We start from the raw sequence: 19,985 nt of genomic DNA on the forward strand, positions 1-19,985 counted from the left end.
CTATTCAAGTTGCACGTCGACCCCACAGTCGGGAACATTACTACATTCTCTACACATGTGGTGCTGCGGAGGTACAAGAGGCTGAGTTTTGGGGTGTCCTCGGCCGCTGAGGTGTTTCAAAACACCATCCAAGAGACACTCTCAGGGTTGCAGGGGTTATCAACTTGAGTGACGACATCCTGGTGTTCTCGAAGACTATGGAAGATCACCACGTCCACTTGAGAAACACACTCCAACTGCTTGAAGACAATGGGCTGACCCTGCATCGTGCCAAGTGATCCTTCTATCAGGAGTCTGTGGAATTCTTCGGCAACATCTTCTCACGGAACGGGCTCCAAGTCGACCCCAAGAAAGCTACAGCCATACACTCTGCTACCCGGCCGACATCCCTCACCAAGGTTCGCAGTTTCCTGGGCATGGCCACATACTGTGGCCGTTTCATCCCCAACTCGGCGTCACTTTCAGAACCCCTCAGGAGGTTGACGAGAACTGGCACTCCGTGGGAGTTGACCGGAAAGGGAGAGGCGGCGTTCCATGCTATCAAAGAAGCCGTCATAGACAAGACGATCACAGCGTACTTCCAGCCCAACAGACGCATCGAAGTAATAGTGGACACCAGTGTGGTGGGATTAGGAGCTGTCCTCCTCCAAGAGACATCTGCCAGAGAGTGGGTCACAGTGGCCTATGCCAGCAGAGCCCTGACGGACAACAAGATGCGATATGCCCAGATCAAAAGGGAGGCTCTGGCGATCAAGTGGGCATGCCATCATTTTCATCTGTATCTCTTCGGGCAGAAATTTCATGTGGTGACAGATCACAAACCATTAATCCCTCTCTATGTGGGTACCGCCCAGCTGGCGCTTCCTCAAATCAAGAGATGGACAGTCCAGTTGCAAGCCTACTAGTTCGAGGTAGTGTTCCGTCCAGGTATCAACAACCCAGCAGATTTCTTGTCACACCACCCTGTAAGGACTGCACCGGCTGGGCAGTCCACCAATGAGGAATACACAGAAGAGTTAGTTTGGCTGGTGTCTTAAGAGGCATGCCCGATAGTGCTCACGTAGGAGGCGATCGGAAGAGCCACTGGGGATGATGAAAGCTTGGCAAAGGTAAAAGAGACGCTGCGTGATAGCAGCTGGCAACACTTCCTGGAGGGATCCAGTGGTTTGAGGGATGATGAGAAGATGACGTGCCAGCACCTATGGAGGGTGCGAAGCGAGTTGAGTGAAGGGTTGCACAGAGTGGTTCTGCGAGAGTCCTCGATAGTGGTTCCACAGAGCTTGCAGAAGAGGGTCGTTGACCTTGCGCACGCGGGGCATCAGGGAATTGTTGAAACGAAGGCTCATCTCAGAAACAAGGTGTGGTTTCCTGGCATGGACACCCTGATAGAAGACACCATTCATACCTGCCACTCATGCAACATCACCAGTAACGACCCGACCCCTTACCCTGTCATCACAGAAGACCTGTGCCACGACCCATGGGCCCAAGTCAGCATTGACTTTGGATCGTTCCCAGATGGATGGAGCACACTTGTCCTTATTGATTCACTCTCCAAGTTCCCAATCGTGGAAGTAATGGGATCCACCGCGTTTGTCCACAGGTCAGGATCACCCTGGACAAGCTATTCGCAATGATGGGACTTCCGTTGGAGATCAGATCGGACAATGGGCCCCCCTTCCAGGGCAGAGATTTTCAAGAATACCTGACTTCTCAAGGCATCAAGCACTGCAAAATCACACCGCAGTGGCCACAGGCCAATGGCGCGGTAGAACGGTTTATGGGGACTCTGAACCGAGCCTTTAGAATTGGAGTGGAGAGAGGTGAGAATGCGGAACAGTGCCTGCATCAGTGCATCAGTTCCTGAGCGCGTATCGTCAAACACCTCACTGCACGACGCGGTGTGCGCCATCACGCATGCTGTTCCGAAGAGCTCCCAGGGGTTCCATCCCCGCAGACCCATCCTGGCATCCAAAGGAACTTGATTCAGCGGCTGCACAGGCCCGGAGGGCGATCTCAAATCAGAAGGCGAGCCAGGCGCGAAGAGCGCTGGTGGTGAACTTGCGAGTTGGAGACACTGTGATAATGAAAGATCGACATCCCGGGTGGAAGTATCGCACTTCATAAGAGCCGCAGGTGTGGGAAGTCACAGAAGTGTGGGGAACCATGGTTTCTGCCTGATGTGGGCATCGCACTGTTGCAAGGAACGTCTCATGGTTCAAGAAAGTGGAGAAAGAGAGTGTGGGCGGAAGTGACGAAGAAGCAGAAAGCAAGTGGTATCACCGAGGGCTCCATAAAGAAGTGACGAAGACTCCCAAAGGAACCCCGAGGGATGTGTACCATTGAATGGTGAACAACCAGGGTGGTTACGAACCCGCATTGACTGCAGGACGCACAGCTGGAATGGGGAACACCAACAACTCCAGGAGCCAGCGGTATGGTCTCTGGCCGAACCCGACTCCCAGCCAGAGACTACGAGACTTGTTATGTGCCCGAATAAGTCAAGGAGGACGCTATGCATCATTCCATCTAAACGAAAGGAGGGATGTAGTGACGGAGCCACCCGGCCCGCACTATGCATTGTCGTTAGTGCAGGCACCCAGAGGGAGGGCACGCCCAAAGGTGTAAATGAAAGGGCGCATGACCGCTCGGGCCCTGGCCCGTAATATATTATCAGTGTGCATGTGTCCCGTTATTGCTGCCCCGTAGGAGCGGCCTACCTTCATACCTGCTGCGCAGGCACCCCCGGTGTTAATCACCACACACAGTACAATACTGCACCCCACCTGCACGTAACACGGCCCCATGTGAAGCTGCGGCACCCACCCTTTCCAAACATGCCCATTGTTTTCCACTTTCACAAACAACAAGCATTTACAATGCAACGGTTTCGCCTTTGCAAAAGTTAGAGCTATTGGCATTGTAAATGACAACATTTTTATTTATGTGTTGGTTTTGAAAACAGATAAATAAATGGCATTGTCATTTACATTGCCAATAGCTTAATCTCTCGCAAATGTGAGACCTATTGTACCCTACTGGACGAGCTCAGCAGACAGCAATTACTACCACACACACACACACAGAGCCACAGACACCCAGAGCCACACACACAGCCAGCCACACACACCCAGAGCCACACACACACACACACCCAGAGCCACACACACCCAGAGCCACACACACACACACACCCAGAGCCACACACACACACACCCAGAGCCACACACACACACACACACCCAGAGCCACACACACACACACCCAGAGACACACACACCCAGTCACACACACACATCCAGAGCCACACACACCCAGAGCCACACACACACCCAGAGCCACACACACACACCCAGAGCCACATACACACACCCAGAGCCACACACACCCACCCAGGAGAGCAAGCACAGCGAGGGGTCGGGGAAGCAAGCACAGCGAGGGGGCAGGGAAGCAAGCACAGCCAGGGGGCAGGGAAGCAAGCACAGCCAGGGGGCAGGGAAGCAAGCACAGCCAGGGGGCAGGGAAGCAAGCACAGCCAGGGGGCAGGGAAGCAAGCACAGCCAGGGAAGCAAGCACAGCCAGGTGACAGGGAAGCAAGCACAGCCAGGGGGCAGGGAAGCAAGCACAGCCAGGGGGCAGGGAAGCAAGCACAGCCAGGGGGCAGGGAAGAAAGCACAGGCAGGTTGCAGGGGAGCAAGCACAGCCAGGGGCAGGGGAACCAGGGGGCGGGGAAAAGGTTTATTGGTCACCTTTCTATTATTTATTACTATATTTTAGAGCGGAGCTTGCATTATTGAGGTGCAACCTATGCTCAGACATTGTTAACAAGTGTAAAAACTGCAAAATAATAAAGTAATACTACTATAACGTGCCACATTATGCCTCACAATTTCCATGTTCTTGCCACATGATTTAGAGAACCCTGACGCCTAATATGTCCCTTTCCTAGCCCCTTCTTCCAGTGGCCCTGCCAATCATAGGCCACTGCGACCCTGGAGACCCGTCTCTCCAAAGGTGGCGTGTAGGTCTCCTAAGGGTAAAATACCTCAGTGGTGTCAGCAGGGGTAGCGCCGTCTCCAGCGCTTCCGGTGGAGTGAGAGCAAGGAGTCGGACTCTCTATCTGATAAAGCCAACTCTGGGGATTCAGGAGCCATCTCCCAGGAGTTTACAGAGAAAACCAGCAGAAAATGAAGGAACTTTTCAAGAATAACGCGTGGACGTCTGCAGAAAGTAAGTGGAGTCCGAACTGACACACGTGTCCTCCCTTATTAAGGTACAGGCAATCTGTAGGACTCATCTTCCTAGAGGATAGGTGAGTAGTCAGGCATAAACGAAAGGATCATTTGGAATGCAAGTATTTGTGTGCACAGGAAATCAAAGCAGTCCCAATAGGCTCGTGCGTCCTTTCCCAATAAATCAAATATAATCTACGGAGAAACAGGGCTCATCTTCCTCGCAATGAATGATGAACGGTGTGTGCACTGAGGGAGGAAATGACGTGTGTGTGCGCAGGGGGCACCTCCGGTAGGCTGCAGGAGGGCTTCCGGGCCCAGGCTGCTCCTTCCTCTACGAGTTTGAGGATTTCTCTCCAAAGCAATGAAGTGAAGTGAGGCGAAATGACCATGTGAGTACCCCAGATGGAGCCCCACATACACAACCCCTTCTCCTCTCTCGTACATTAATACTCTCCGCCCTCCCCATGCCTTCCGACACCCCTCCCTTGCACGGTGGGGACTCGTGTGAAACTCACCCACGGGCACACAGTGTACAATAGCCGTGTGGCTGCAGCCGTGCTGTTTACATCTTTCCTTTGGGAAATGTCTGCGGTCAGGGTTAGATTAGAGTGAGGGTTGGAAACATAACAAGCCTGACTCGGAAAATAATGCTAAATTCAAGTCATTAATAGACAGGAGAATGAAGTTCCCACGGTCACACAGCGCATCAGTCACGACTAAAAGCAAGCCATCTAAAACGCTAAAGGAGGAAATCCAGTCTGAAAAAGAAAGGGGAATAGAGAAACAAGAAAAGTGAGGGTAAAAGGAAACAACAACGATGAAGTGAAAACAGACAAAAAAGTAAAAATAAATAGCAATCAGAACAAGCCCGGTCTTGTGCCAGGGCAGCCTAGTCTCTCCCCCTGAACAGCCACACGACGGTACAGGAAAAGAAGTCAACAGCCACGCACACGGAGACGACAGGAAACAAAGCACATCCCACTCCTGCAAAAGGCAGGACGAAAATAACAAAAACATGCTGAAACAAAAAATAAATAAATAATCCTCCCACCGCCGCAATGACGTTCAAAAAGGGGCGGAGAGCGAAAAAATCACCGGAACGCCCACGAATCTGCTCCGACAATTACAGAGAGATGTCTCTTCCAATGGCTAGCCTCCATTTATGGAGCTAGCCAATGGAAGAGAGAGGCGGGACAAAGCCCCATACTGTTCTAACATAAGATTTCGCCTGCGCGAACACTGCTGCGCAGTGCTACGCCAGGCGAAACCTAAAAAGCATCCGCTCAGGATCAGGGAAGATATCTCTCCCCTGCCCTCTTTAACAGCTGGCTTCATGCCCGGACTTTGTCGCCAGATTAAGAACTTTTATAAATAACTTGTTAAGGACAAGAAACGTGTCAACTCACATCAGGACAGTTTAAATTAGTATGCTTCACCCGATCCTAATCATGGGGTTGATTACAAATACGTTTCAAACGTTTCTTTTCCACCAAAGCTGGAAAAATACAGTGACTGAACAACTGCAAAGTCTGATGCGCTTAAGAAAGTGTTAGACAACGAGCAAAACATCCTCGGCCCAGAAGAGCTACATGATGGGCTCTGGTAGAGGAGTCAGGTGGCCCAAGATAGAAATCTAAGTCTAGAGGCACTGGAGATTTACCCCTTCTAGGTTAGGGTATGGTAGTTAATACCACGAATCACGATATTGATATTACCTCCTGAATTATGTCATCTTCAGATTTTGCCTCTAAGTCTACCACTAAGCAGATAACAACCACATCCTGTGAATAGGCTGGGAATATTGAAACCCAAATATTGATGGAGAGAATATAGTTACAACAACATGGAGGGACAAAATATGGAAAGGTGTGTGCACAGAGGGAGGTAAGGATTTATAATTCTTAACTCCATATCCATGTGACTAAAAGATAAAGATATTACAAAGATACGTATATATGGAGCTTGCTATAGAAAATGTATAGAAACTTACCTTTCAATATTTGGTCCCCTGAGGTTGATGAGATGATATTCTGACACAGTGACTATAGAGTCAAACACATATCCTTGCAGTGGATTCATTAGTCCACTCAGCCACAAGACCCTATGCAACTCTTAAAGGTTCAAGAACAGACTGCCAGTGAGACAGATAATGATAGAATTTGAGCTCAACAATAGCATATTTCAGTGGTGGCGGGCCCTACAGATTCACCCTCACACTCTCCTTCAGTCAGTGGCTGGAGGCGCGTGCCCCATTTAGATCTCTGCGTATGGACAAGTAATTGTTGTAAGGAGAGTCTCATGAAGTTGATGTCAATTTCCTTGTCAGTAGTTTGTAGGACTTTCTTCCTGTAACGACACAGAATTTAGAAAAGAGTTGAAGACTCACCTCTTTAAGGAACACTACATCTCAAAGCTAAAAACATTCCAACCCTGCTACCTCTCCCAACACTTGTTGACTTTATGCTACGCTTCCCCCCTGTACAGTGATCCACTGCCTTCTTGCTAGGCTTGCACCTTAGAAATACCATACACATACATACAGAGATACAATAGTGTGTAATACTTAGGGGAAATACTAATATTACAGGGGCTTGACCGTTTGAGCCTATCAGTGTAATAGGGGAATCAGCTTCTGCCCTTTCCTTGACCCTGAGGGTCTTTCTGTGCCACTGTCTTCTATCACTCTAGGAGGCTGCCCAAGTTGTAGTTAATGCAGATGGCAAACTTTAACCCAGTGCGGTCCTCAGCGGGACCGGTCACTCGGTGAGTGTACGAGAAAGAGTCAGAGGGGTGAGTTGTTCTGCAGCGGCCCGGCAGGGCCGGACTGGCTACCGGGCGTTTTGGCATGCTGCCGAACTGGTGGCTGATTTCGCTGATGGGGACCTGCGTGTGCTGAACGAAATTCGTTTTGCTTTGTTTATTTCAAAGCACACGCAGGTCTCCATCAACGAAATTAGCCCCCACCGCAGAGGCATCAGCCCTTAGCTCAGCAGCATGCCAAAACGCCCGGTAGCCAGTCCAGCCCTGCGGCCCGGTCACAGCAGCTCAGCTGCGATAGGCCAGGTGAAGTCACAGATCCATGCACTAGGGTCACAGACCCAAACACAGCTTTTCATCCAAGAAGCAGATGTTCCCACCTTGATATTTACTGAGCAAGGGACTGTTCCAATGGCCAATGGTCCAGGTGTTTGCAGAGGGAATAAAGTTGACCTGCTGAAGCCTGCAATCCAGGATCCCTGGGCTGCTTTAGTCAATAAGGGTAAAGGTCTTACGGGTGTTCTCCGCAGTGCTGTACACAGTTCTTTGTTGACGGAAAAATGGCTGGTTGCAGTCAATCAAGTTCTCCACTCTTTGAGAAAGTTGGGGGATTGGTGGGTGATAGCCTGCCTGGTTACCTGAAGGTCCTGGTCACTCATAGCTCTTTATTTCATTAACAATTAGAGTCAGTCAGATCCGGCAACCCCCTGTACTCACCCAGGCCAGAAAGAATGGCCAAGATGCTCTTAAGGCCCATCTCGAGACAACTGAGACAGGCGCTTCAGTGGCCACGGGGCAGGAGCTCCCCACTGATCCTCCTGTGCTGTTCTACCCCTGGTACTTTGCAATGCAGCAATCACTCTCTGTCTTGTGTAGTTTCTCCTCTCTCTTGACCGCTCCTCCACCAGGCAACCACAACTTGGTTCTTCTCTTTGCAGATTCCTCCTTCTGGGAGACCTCCAGCACCCCATGTCAGAAGCAAGGCAGACTCTTCATCTAGGGCAGATTCCCAGCATAGTAAAAAAAAAAAGATGCAGGCCTCTCAGTTTAGGAGGCCTTGCCTGACTAAGACGCTGATTGTCAAGGACATCAGTTCTGGATCTCAGAAGATTCTCCCATCCTGTGAGTGCCCCCCGCACTGATAAGCAAGACATCCTAGAACACTCACTTGGCTTTAAGTCCCCGTCTGAAGACAGAGTTTGTGTATTCCCTAACACAGCTCTGGGACTGGTTCATGTGGTTCTGCCATTGTATGCCTTCCCTCCAGACAGGTCAGCCATAGTCTTTGCTTTCAAGTGACAGAGTAAAGGAGGGATCAAGATGGGAGCCTCTTACTCTGAGACTCAAAACACGAACAAGATGTCTACACACCTCACACTCACCAGCCTTTTGGGAGGAGCACCTTTAAGGCACCACAAGCGCAGGTCGAGGTTAAAGGCTAACTCTGCACTTCCTCAACCTTTAGGGATGTCAGAATTAAAGGTTGCCGGACTGGCATGCTACCTGCAACCTGCATTCTGTACACTGTGCTAACAGTGGTGATTCAAAATGGATTAATGTGTGCCCACAGTCATCCATGACACACAAACTCTTAGCTCACGCAGCTTCTCACATATAGCACATATATGTGCCTAACCAGGTGCACTGAATGTCGTGAATGACTGCAATGCAGAGGAATAGACAGATCATTGTAAGAAGTGAGGCTGGTAGGCCAAATGCCTCACACAGGGTACAGGTAAAAAGGCCTGTGCTTTTACCATGAATTCACACTCTGCCACCACTGTCCATACAGGGCAGGGTTCTCCAAAGTCGGCCCTGGAGGACCTGATCCATGTCAGATTTTGAAGAAAACAACATTTATTTAAATGGGGATATGCTAAAAATCTGACATGGATCCATCCCTCCAGGACCACCCTAGGAAAACCCTAATCTAGGCTATCCGGTTGAGCTGATAGTAGCCATGTTCACTATGTAGACATGGGTGGCTTGCCTCTCCTGTCCGCAGAGCCTCGCTCTGGTTCTCAAGTCCTAACTCAGCTGTCCTCAGTATTCAAGTATAATCGTCATGTGTACTAAAGCCAAAAGAAACAAGAGATTCAAATACCAGACACTTACATCAATGGTCACTCATGGGAGGGGTGCAAGCTCGAGATATCATGCAAGGACATTCCTGTCCCTAGACTCCTTTCCTCCATCTCATCCATCCATACAATCATTCATTCATCCTTCCTTCCACTCATGCATCCATCGCATTCTTATTAGTTCATATACCTCCACACTTGCGTACATGCATTCATTCATCCAAACATGCTCACTTATCCATCCAGTTGCACATGCACAGTCAGGCACACACTAAAGACCCATCAATACACAAAATACAATTTTTTTACGAAAAGGACACTCCTACAGGAATGCATTGACTTGGTCAGTACGTCTTATACGTGGTGCTTGATTGCTTTGCTGATCCTGTTTCTTGCAGAAAAGGAGGGCGAGGTGCAGACAGAGAGGAGGTTGGCGTGCCCCACAGCCAACAATGGGTCTAATGCGACAGTCATCTGTGCCTGGGGTGAGTCCCTGATCTTCCAGCACAGTCTGCGCTGATGTAATGGCTAATTACCCAGCATATCCTATCTCCCACACTAGTACTGCTGTACTGTTTTAATTGTAAACATGTAGGTCCTGGTCAGCTAATCACTTTAGATTGCTTTGTGTATATCAGTGTGTTGTCCGTGTTTTGCATGGCGATGGAGGTGTTTTGCTCCACCTCTTCTGATCAGTAGATGATGCACTCAAGCCTAACCACCTAATGGCCCTCGAGTGAGGGTGAAACCAGATGTCTAGAAGGGTGATCCCATTAGAGCGAATGAAGAAAAGAACATTGTGAGAGGGAAATGCAGGTCTGTAAAGAGGGTGACAGTGTGGAAGTCTGTGGAGGCATGCGCTTTTGCAGGAGGGTGAATGACATTAAAAAGAGAGTGACTCCCACCGAATGAGGGTGAATTCACAGGTATGGGTACTTATGCCTAGATCTCCAGTAGGGCTCAAATTGCAGAATAAGGCCCGGGCACTGTTTGAATATGGTGGTTATTCCTCCTTCAGATTCGTCAAGTTCCTCGTAAAGTCAGTGATGTAGCCTTGTGCGATTCTCCGGAAACACTTGTAACTGATTTATTTTTCCTATTTCAATGATTACTCGTAGTATTACACCCTAGCCTGCCACCACCAATATAATGAGGTAATAATATATCATATATATAATGAGGTAATTTTTTTTTTTTTTTTTTTTTTATTGTTATAAAAAGAGGACATACAAATATATAAGTGGAATATACATTGGCAGTTTTTTATATCCACAGTCCATTTGTGAAAGCGCGCTCTTTTCGTTTGTTTTCCCCCAGTTAAGAGGGGGGGGGTGAAGGAAAAAGAAGGAGAGAAAGAAGAAAGGGGGGGGGGGGACAACTTGTCGTTGTCGTTACTGGGTCTTTCTCAGGTGCTCGTCGAGTGGGCCCCACATGTGTACTTTAGCGTTGTGCTCCTTAGAGAAATTGCCTGTGATGTTGTCTGCTCCTCTCAGGAAGGTGACCCAATTAATCCACGTTTTAAAGTTTGCTTTGGCAGTGTTCTTCCAGTTTGTCAGGATTATTTTTAGGGCCGCGGTGAGGAGCAGGTCCAGTAGGTCTCTCTCTTCTCTGCTGTTTAGGTTCGCGGTCAGATGTTCTGTTGCTAGGCTTGCGAAGATGATTGTTAGGTCTGCTTTGAGAATGTCATTTATGAAGGTGTTGATCTGTGTCCAGAACCTTTTGACTTTCACGCATTTGAAGATGAGGTGCTCGAGGGTGCCTTCTTCTTTCTGGCAGTTCCAGCAGTTGCCCGACTCTGCAATGCCGACCTTGTGGAGCTTGGACGGTGTCCAGTAGGCCCTGTGGAGGAGCCAAAATTTGGTTTGCGCTAGTTGTGGGGTGACTTTGTTTGTTGTCGCTGAGCTCCACATTTTTGCCCGTTCTTTTTCATTTAGTTGCCTGCCTAGGAGTGTTTCCCATGTGTTGGTTATTTTCTTGTTTTGCGACAGTGTAGAGGGGCTCAGGAGCTTGTAGATCTTTGCAGTTTGGTGGCCTGCTGAGTTGAGGGTCTGCATGTATTTGATGATGCTCGGTTCCTCTCTGTGTAAGTTAGCTTTCGTTATAGCTGTCTTGATCTTGAGGAAGTTGTAGAGCTCTTGGTTCGGGAGATCGTGTAGCTGCTGTAAGTTTTGGAATGTCAACGGTTCCTGTTTTTTAGTTTCCATCTGTTTGGGGAGACTGATTCCTTTCTCGATCCATATGTCGTTGTGCATTGTCGCTCCGTGGTAAGTTACTTTTGTATTGAACCAGATAGATTCCCATGCTGTGCCTTTCAACTTCTGCATCATGCGTCTGTCTATTTTCATCAGCGCTTCCCTCGTGTGTTTCAGTATTGGGTTGGACCTTTGGGGGTGTCTGTTTGCTGTTAGAAGAGCTATTGGCTTGAGGCCTCCCAGGATGTCTTTCTCTACCTCTAGCCAGACTGGTTTGTATGTTTGGGTGTCGTCTATCCAGGCTATACCCTGCCTCGCCAGGCAGGCCGTTTGATATGTTTTGAAGTTTGCCAGATTGAGGCCCCCAAGGTCCTTTGTTAGTCTCAGTTTATGTAGGCTTATTCTGGGTTTTTTGTTTTTCCATAGGAAGATGTTGATAAGTTTGTCTAGTCTCTTGTGGAAGGCTTCTGTCATCGGGAGTGGTAGCATTGTTAGCGTGTAGTTTATCGCCGGCGTTATCATCATTTTGATGGTTTCTATCCTCCCCCACCAGCTTATGTATTTTGGCGACCATAGTTCTAGTCTTTCTTTTATTTTTTTCAGCGTGAGGTCCTCATTGTGCTGGAGCGTTGATGTGAGGTCTCTTCCAAAGTGCAGTCCTAGGTATTTTAGTGGTTTCGTCTGCCATGCCAGTCCGGAGTCCCCGAGGACCTCTCTTGTGGTGTGGACGTTCATTGGCTTGCACTCCGATTTATCTTTGTTGAGTTTGTAACCCGAGGCTTCCGCGTACTCTCCTATTGTGTCCATGAGCGCTTTTATTGACGGAGATGGGTTTGTGGTTGTGACTAGGATGTCATCTGCATACGCCGCTAGTTTGACTGTCTTCTCTTTGACCTTGACGCCCGTTATTCCTGTATTGTCTCTAATTCTGGCTAGTAGGGGTTCCAGAGCCAGCAGAAAAAGGCCGGGGGAGAGGGGGCATCCTTGTCTGGTGCCTCTTCCTAGAGTGAGCGTTTCGGATGTACTTCCGTTCACCACTATTTTTGCTTTTGGTTTGTTGTAGAGGGCCATCACCATTGCTATGTATTTTTCCCCCAGTCCGAATCTTCCCATGCAGTTTCTTAGGAACGGCCACGAGACTCTGTCAAAGGCTTTTTCCGCGTCCAGTGCTATCATGACTGCCTGTTCACTGCTTCGTGCTGTGTGATTGATCAGATGGCACAGTAGCCTTGTGTTGTCCTGCGATAGCCTGCTTTTGATGTATCCCACTTGTGAGCTGTGGATGATGTCTGGAAGAACTTTGTTTAGTCTATTGGCCAGTACCTTTGCGTAGACTTTGCAGTCAACATTTATTAACGAGATGGGTCTGTAGTTCTGAGGGTACTGTGTGTCTTTCCCCTCCTTGGGGATTATAGTGATGTTGGCTTCGCTCATGGACTCCGTCATCTTGCCGTTCTGTATGCAGGCCGAGTATGTTTGTGCCAGTAGCGTTTTTATGTGGTGACCGAAAGTTTTGTAGAACGTGGTGGAGTATCCATCTGGTCCTGGCGCTTTGTTCTGTTTTAGCTGGCTGATTGCTGCCTCAATCTCTTTTTCTGTTATATCGGCTTCGAGCGACGCCCTCTCCTCCTCTTTGAGTTCTGGCAGATTGGTGTCATTGAGAAGAGTGAGTCCTGCGTCTTTTGTGGTAAATAAATAAATAATACCCTATTTTTGACTAGGCATAAATCATAACAGATAGCTCAATAAAATAAGAGTCAAGATTCGAGGTAGTAGGAGTTTCTGCAGGTTTATTACAGCATAAAGGACAGGATCAGGACAACCTGCATAGGAACAGAATGGCAGGGCTAGAGTGGCCCGGCAGCTGCCGGGGCTGGGTCTGGGATGAGCGCGCTAACTTTTCATAACAATCCACAGGCATATATACATAGCGCGAACACATAGCATTACATTGCAGTAGGCGTAGCAGTGGGTGGAACAGAAGGCGTGACGCGTAGCAGTCGCGAAAGATAACAGTAAAAGTAGGTGTAACTGGGCGTATACATAGACATGTGGTGCAGACGTAACAAAATATGTCATGAATGGGGCGGAAACATAGGAGGGGGCTACCTAAGGAGCCGGGACCTCTAACCTGGTGGTGCGCGTAAACTGGCAATGACGTATCACTAGGAGAAGCTGGGGGCTATGAACTCTGTGCTAGGAGCAGAGACTAAAGTCTGGAGGGTCGGAGCGACATGTACCTAAACCCTATCTAGTATCTGATGTTTAGGGAACATGTTGATATAAACTAGAAGTCATGAGGGGAAAAGCTAACTTGACTCTAAGACTGGACCATGCATTATTCTACATGTAGTGCGTGATGAAGAATATGAAATGACCATTAAATACAGTATTTCTCTAACGTGGAGCCGCATAGGCTAGACAATGACGGAAACTATTGATGCAGTTCAGTAGCTTAGGAATGCAGAGAAGGAGGACTGAACTGATAGCTGGAACTATAACATACTCTTGGCAGACTCAGAGGCAGAGCCAAGCTGCACCGGGCACTGCGAGGCAGGAAGTAAGTGAAGGGTCGAGGATACAGGTGGGGGCTGTATCGCTCCTTAACGAGGCTTCAGGAGACAGGAGCTGAATCTGTGGTCCGGGCCCTGTTGAGGCCTAGAAACGGGGACTAAAGTCTGGAATAACGTGCAGACTGAGAAACGTGGCAACGTAGCTTTACATAGGCCTGATAATCGTATTATTCACGAGGACTGGAAACTGACATACTAGAGGTGGACACAACTGTAATTGCGTCATTAATCGGACATGGGGAATAACATATGCATATTGGTCATGCACACATAACATATGATGGATGAGGCGTAGGGACACAGAACATGGCAAAATTTACTTTTCCACATTCCCTCCTTGTCACTACGTTTCCATCAGGAAACATCAATATTCATGATACCATCTATCATTTCATACAGTACCATTTGTTCATCTCGAATTGTCTTGGAACGGGATTTAGAACGGGGCTTGGGACTAGGAATACAAGAGGTAGCACAAATGCCGCAAATCGCAGGGCCACATTGTATACAGAGGCAGCAGCTTAATATGATCGCTACTGCTATACCTAGAAAGGACAGGACTTTCCATCCCCATGCGGAAATTATATTCCAGAACCAACTGGACCATGTCCAGGTGCCTGGATCTTGATGTAACAGATGGGCAATTTTATGAAGTCTGGTTATAGCTGAATAAACAGACGGCGCGTTATTAGGAATGAAAATGCAGCAACTAGATCCGAGAACTCTACAGGCCCCGCCCCTATCGGCCAGTATGACGTCAAGGACGAGACGATTCTGTAAAACGACAATTCTCATAAAGGATTGCTCTTCGGTTAAGTTACCTAGAGCGGAGGCAGTCTCATCTACTACAGCTTCAAGGGTTCTTGTTAACCTACGGATTAGCTTACTGTTTACAATTGTACCTAAATAAGGGAAAACACCTTTATCTATATCAATGAATTGCTCTGCAGCGGTTTCAGTATAATCGACAATCGGGAGGTTTCTCTTGTGTCTAGTATGTACTAGATGTGTGTTTCTATGATAGTCAGGTGGGGCTAGAAAAACAGGTGGCAGTAGGAAAGCAATGTAACAGGTTCCCTCCCAATCGAGGGGCAGACGAACATATGCGGTTTGACCACAAACAAAATATGAATGACGTGAAGCTTTGAAAATAGATTTCCCACTGTCACTATACTTGACAACAGTAGTACATTCACTATGTCCTACATGTACAGAACCATGACTACGGACACATAATTCGCCTTTGACTGGTAGTACTGAAATAGCAGGTGAGTCTGGAGTAGTATCAGACTGAACATTCAGGACCATGAAATTCGACGAATAATTACCTAAATTGTATACTTCATTTTCTAGATCTAAACCTGTTCTGTGGGGGAGACCTTGCTTGTCTGGGAAACATGTGCTATTAAGAAAAGACATATCTGTTGAGGATGACGTTAACGTGGACCATGCTCCACACGAACCATTATGTGAAAATGGATAAGGAAAGAGTGGCAGAACTCCCTTCGGTGTCTGAAAAGGGGGGAGTCGACCACACACCCAACAATTAGTGGCATTGCTGGTCTGGTGTGAGTAATGTAACATACGGATAAATGAATTGTTACGCATAGCGAGGCGGTAAGCATATTCGTGAGGAGGCAGATCACTAAACGTGTGCTCTACTGCAACATTAGCAGACTTATTTACATGAGAAACTGAAAAATACAGGAAAAGTGCGTAACTAGTGCAGGAAATCATTATGCTGAGAAACAATATGAAACTTAGAAAAACGATACATTGAATTGAATTTCGACTGACTCTCTCACTATGGGGGTCTATTTTATACATGTCAGAAACAGTCTAACCGTTTCACCTAGGGGAGGACTTATACAATCAAACTGACTGACTTATTTTACTAGACCTTAGTTTTAACTTATACTCCTGTTGCGGAGTTTTCTCTAACAGGGAAGGGGTTGTAACAATGTCTTTTGCGGGACAGTCCTTTAAAACAATGTCTTGGTAGTCTTTAAAATCCTGGGACTCCTTGGAAATGTTTTTAGAAACGGGTTTCAGTCCATTGAAAAGTTTTACATGAGAAAGGTGGACCCACCCCTTCCTGCCTTCCAGCTTGACGGCAGTACGGGTGGTCAAGAGGACCTGACGTGGCTCCTTCCAACGAGGTTCCAGCGGACTTGATCTGTCAAAATTTCGGATCATCACCAGCGAACCTGGAACGATTTCATGCGGTGCCACCTCGGTATTGTCTGGAAATGCGGCGGCAACCTGTGAACGACATGAGTTGAGGGCAGACATCAAGGAAGCTAGGTAATCTGTCAGCATATTACATGAAACATCGGTAATACTTCGGGGTCTAGGAGTACCCCACATGTTAGGGGGACGGCCGAATACGACCTCATACGGGGACAGACCTGATCTAGAATGTGCGACCATACGCATATAAAATAAAGCGACTGGCAGAGCTACTAGCCAGTCCACACCCTTTTCTTTACATACTTTGGCGATGCGGATTTTCAGAGTTTGATTATGTCTCTCAACGAGACCGGCTGCTTCAGGATGGCGTACACAATGGAACTTCCACTGGTACCCTAACAAAAGGGAAACGTGCTTCATGAGTTCAGATGAGAATGGCTGACCGTTATCAGAATATACGACTCTAGGGAGTCCATATCTAGGGAAAAATTCACGAACCAACTGCTTGGCAGTGGTCGCGGCTGTGTAATCTGGGACTGGATATGCTTCTGTCCACCTGGACAAAGCGCATACAACTACAAGGACATACTTGAAACCTCGACATCGCTCCATCTGAATATAATCCATCTGGAGGACCTCAAAAGGGTGGTCAGGAGGCTGGAAACCACCTTGTTCCACCGGGACACTTTTACCTGGATTAAACTGACAACATATCATACAGGTACGGACTTTCTGTTTGGCTGCAGCTCGCAAATGCTTGTTGAACCAAATGTTCTGGATACTGTCTAACATAGCTTTTTCTCCTAAATGTGCTGGACTATGTGCGGTATTAATGATGACTTGAACCATAGAGTCGGGGAGAAACCATGTGGCTCTACCCTTCGTTAACCATCCTTGATCTGTCTGGACCCCTCCTTGTTCGGACCATTTCTTGATTTCATCGGGAGTAGCATGTAACTGGATATCTATGACATCTTGTGTAGGGTCCTTAACTGTCATACATGTAGTCGGATCTGGAGTATGTGTCTGTGTCGGATTAGCTTGAATGTCTGGAGTCTGAGCTGTAAGCTTGGCTGTGCGATCTGCTAGATCATTACCTTGGGAAATAATGTCAGTAACTTTCGTATGTGCTTTGCATTTCATGATAGCGATAGATGTCGGTAAATGTATGGCATCTAACAGAGCTTGAATAAGGAAACCATGCTGAATCTTGGTTCCATGAGAAGTCATGAAACCTCTCTCTTGCCAGAGCACTCCGAAGTCGTGTACAACTCCGAATGCGTAACGTGAATCTGTGTAAACATTAACTTTCTGGTTCTTGGCGTGTATACAGGCTTGTGTCAGAGCAACTAGCTCTGCTGCTTGAGCGGACAGGGTATCAATACGGTGTGTTTCAATAACTTCAGTGTCAGTAGTCACTGCATACGCGGCGACTAGTTCTCCTGTACTAGTTCTCATACATGAACCATCCACATAAAGTGTCAGGTCAGGATCTGGTAACGGAATGTCTGTCAGGTCTTGTCTTGGCTTTGTCGTAATGTTAACTACTTCCACACAGTCATGTGTGGCTGGATTCGAACTAACTGATGGTAACAGTGTAGCAGGATTCAGGATGTTGCAGCGTCTGATTTCTATGTGTGGCTGGAACAGTGTCAATTCATAACCTGTTAAACGTGCAATTGTCAAGTGCTGAGTTTGTGTTCGGTTCAAAAGAACTTCTACTGAATGTGGGACTTGTACTGTCAGGGAGTGTCCTAAAACTATGGAATCACTTTGTCTGATAGCTAGTGCTGTGGCTGCAACTGACTTGAGGCACGCAGACAACGCCTGGGCGACTGGATCTAATGTGCTCGAAAAATAAGCACAGGGCTTGTATTGTCCTGCTTGATCTTGTGTGAGAACAGATAATGCTGTACCTTCACGTTCTGTGACGAAAAGTGTAAAAGGCTTACTGTAGTTCGGTGTAGCTAGAACTGGAGCTTGGCATAGGGCTTTCTTTAACTCGTTGAAACTAAGTGTATGTTCAGATGTCCAAGGGAGGACAGTCGATACGGCTGCCTCCTGTGTCGTTAACTGTATCAGTGGCTTGGCTAGGAATGCATACTGAGGAATCCATTGTCTGCAATAAGAAGTAAGGCCAATAAAGGCACGTACCTCCTTCTGGGTTCTGGGCTGGGGAAGACTCGCTATTAACTGGATACGGTCTGGTGTCAACTGTCTACCCCTCTTGGACAGCAAGTGTCCTAAGTATACCACTTGCTGGACACAGAATTGAAGCTTCGAAGGTGACACCTTGTGCCCCATCTCGGCTAGGAAATACAGAACTGTCAGTGATGCACGCTCGCAATCACGTTCAGAACGGGCTGTGATCAGTAGATCATCGACATACTGGAGCAGGGCAGTGTCAGTTGGCATGTGAATATTGTCTAGTTGTCTCTTAAGTGCTTGACTGTAAATACTAGGGCTTTCTGTGAAACCTTGAGGAGCGCGTGTGAACATATAGCTCCTTCCATTTAAACAAAATCCGAAAAGAAACTGGCTGTCTGGATGAATGGGAACACTAAAAAATGCGTTCTTGAGGTCTATGACAGTGAAGAACGTGGCTTCGGAATCAATAGCTGTCAATAGGGAAGAGATGTCTGGGACAACTGGATACTGCGGAATAATACATTTGTTAAGCTCTCGTAAATCAATCACTAATCGATATACTGGAGGTGCATTTGGATCAGTACGTTTCATAACAGGAATGATCGGAGAGTTACATACATTGGAGTCAGTTTCTACAACTACTCCTTGAGCGATGAGCTCGTCTATAATTTTGGATAAGGCTGCTACAGCCTCAGGTGGCAATCTATACTGCCTGATTCGTGGTAACACTACACCTGGTTTGAGAGTCACACGATAGGGTGTGATTTGCATATAACCTACATCAGTTGGACCTTGCGCCCATAAATGCTGCGGAACTTTAGACAGTCTTGAATCAAAATCTCGTAATACATAGTGACCCTTAAAGTCACGTAGGAACAATCGTATTCCCTCTGGGGAACAGCAAATAACTGCACCTAATTCTTTCAGTGTCTTAATGCCTAATAGATTTTCTGGACATGACTTAGTAAGTAACAGATCAGTAGTGCGGGACAATGGACCTACTTCTAGAGTAACTGGCTTTGAAATCTCATTAACTATCGGTTTTCCTGAAAATCCAAGGGAAACATTTCTTGAGCCTGAGAGCGGAGCCCCTGGAACTTCGGCGTGACTAATTGTGGTCCTACTTGCCCCTGTATCAATCAAAAACTTTCTGTCTTTCCCTAATACTTGACTGTGAACATAGGGACCTTCTTGATCTACAGGTATCTCGATGAGAGGCAAGCCTACCTCCCTCTCTAGGCTGTTTCATGAATATGGCTGGTACTCTGGATACTCAGACTGTGCATACTGGTACATCTGCGATGTAACGTGCTGTGTTGCAGCAATAGGCTGCGGTGCTGTAACTGTCTGTTGTGCATTCTGTGACTGAGGAATCTGTGAAACTTGTTCTTGTCTAGGCGGACGTGGTCTTTCTTTAGTCTTACCAGTAGCTATGTTGTGTTTCAGAACTGCACACTCATTTATAAAATGACCTGGCTGTTTACAATAATTGCAGTTCCCTTTAACGGGAGCTGCAGGATGACTGGCTTGATTCGGACCCCTCTTCTGACTGTCTTGAGGAACAGATTGTGCAACTAGCACTTTCATTTTCGTGTCTTTCATACGTTTTCTTTCGTGTTCTTGCTCTTCCCTGATTCTATTCTGGTGATACTGAAGCATCTGGAGCATCTGGGACGGAGTATTTGCTTGCCAGGTGCTTTCGACTTTCAGAACTCGATTTTTAATTTGTGGGCTTGAATTCTCGACTAATTTGGTAACGAAAAGGTGAGGGTATGACTCACTACTTGTCTTGAGACCACTGTTAATACT

The sequence above is a fragment of the Lissotriton helveticus genome, chromosome 12 (genome assembly GCF_964261635.1).
Source record: "Lissotriton helveticus chromosome 12, aLisHel1.1, whole genome shotgun sequence".
NCBI lineage: Eukaryota > Metazoa > Chordata > Amphibia > Caudata > Salamandridae > Lissotriton > Lissotriton helveticus.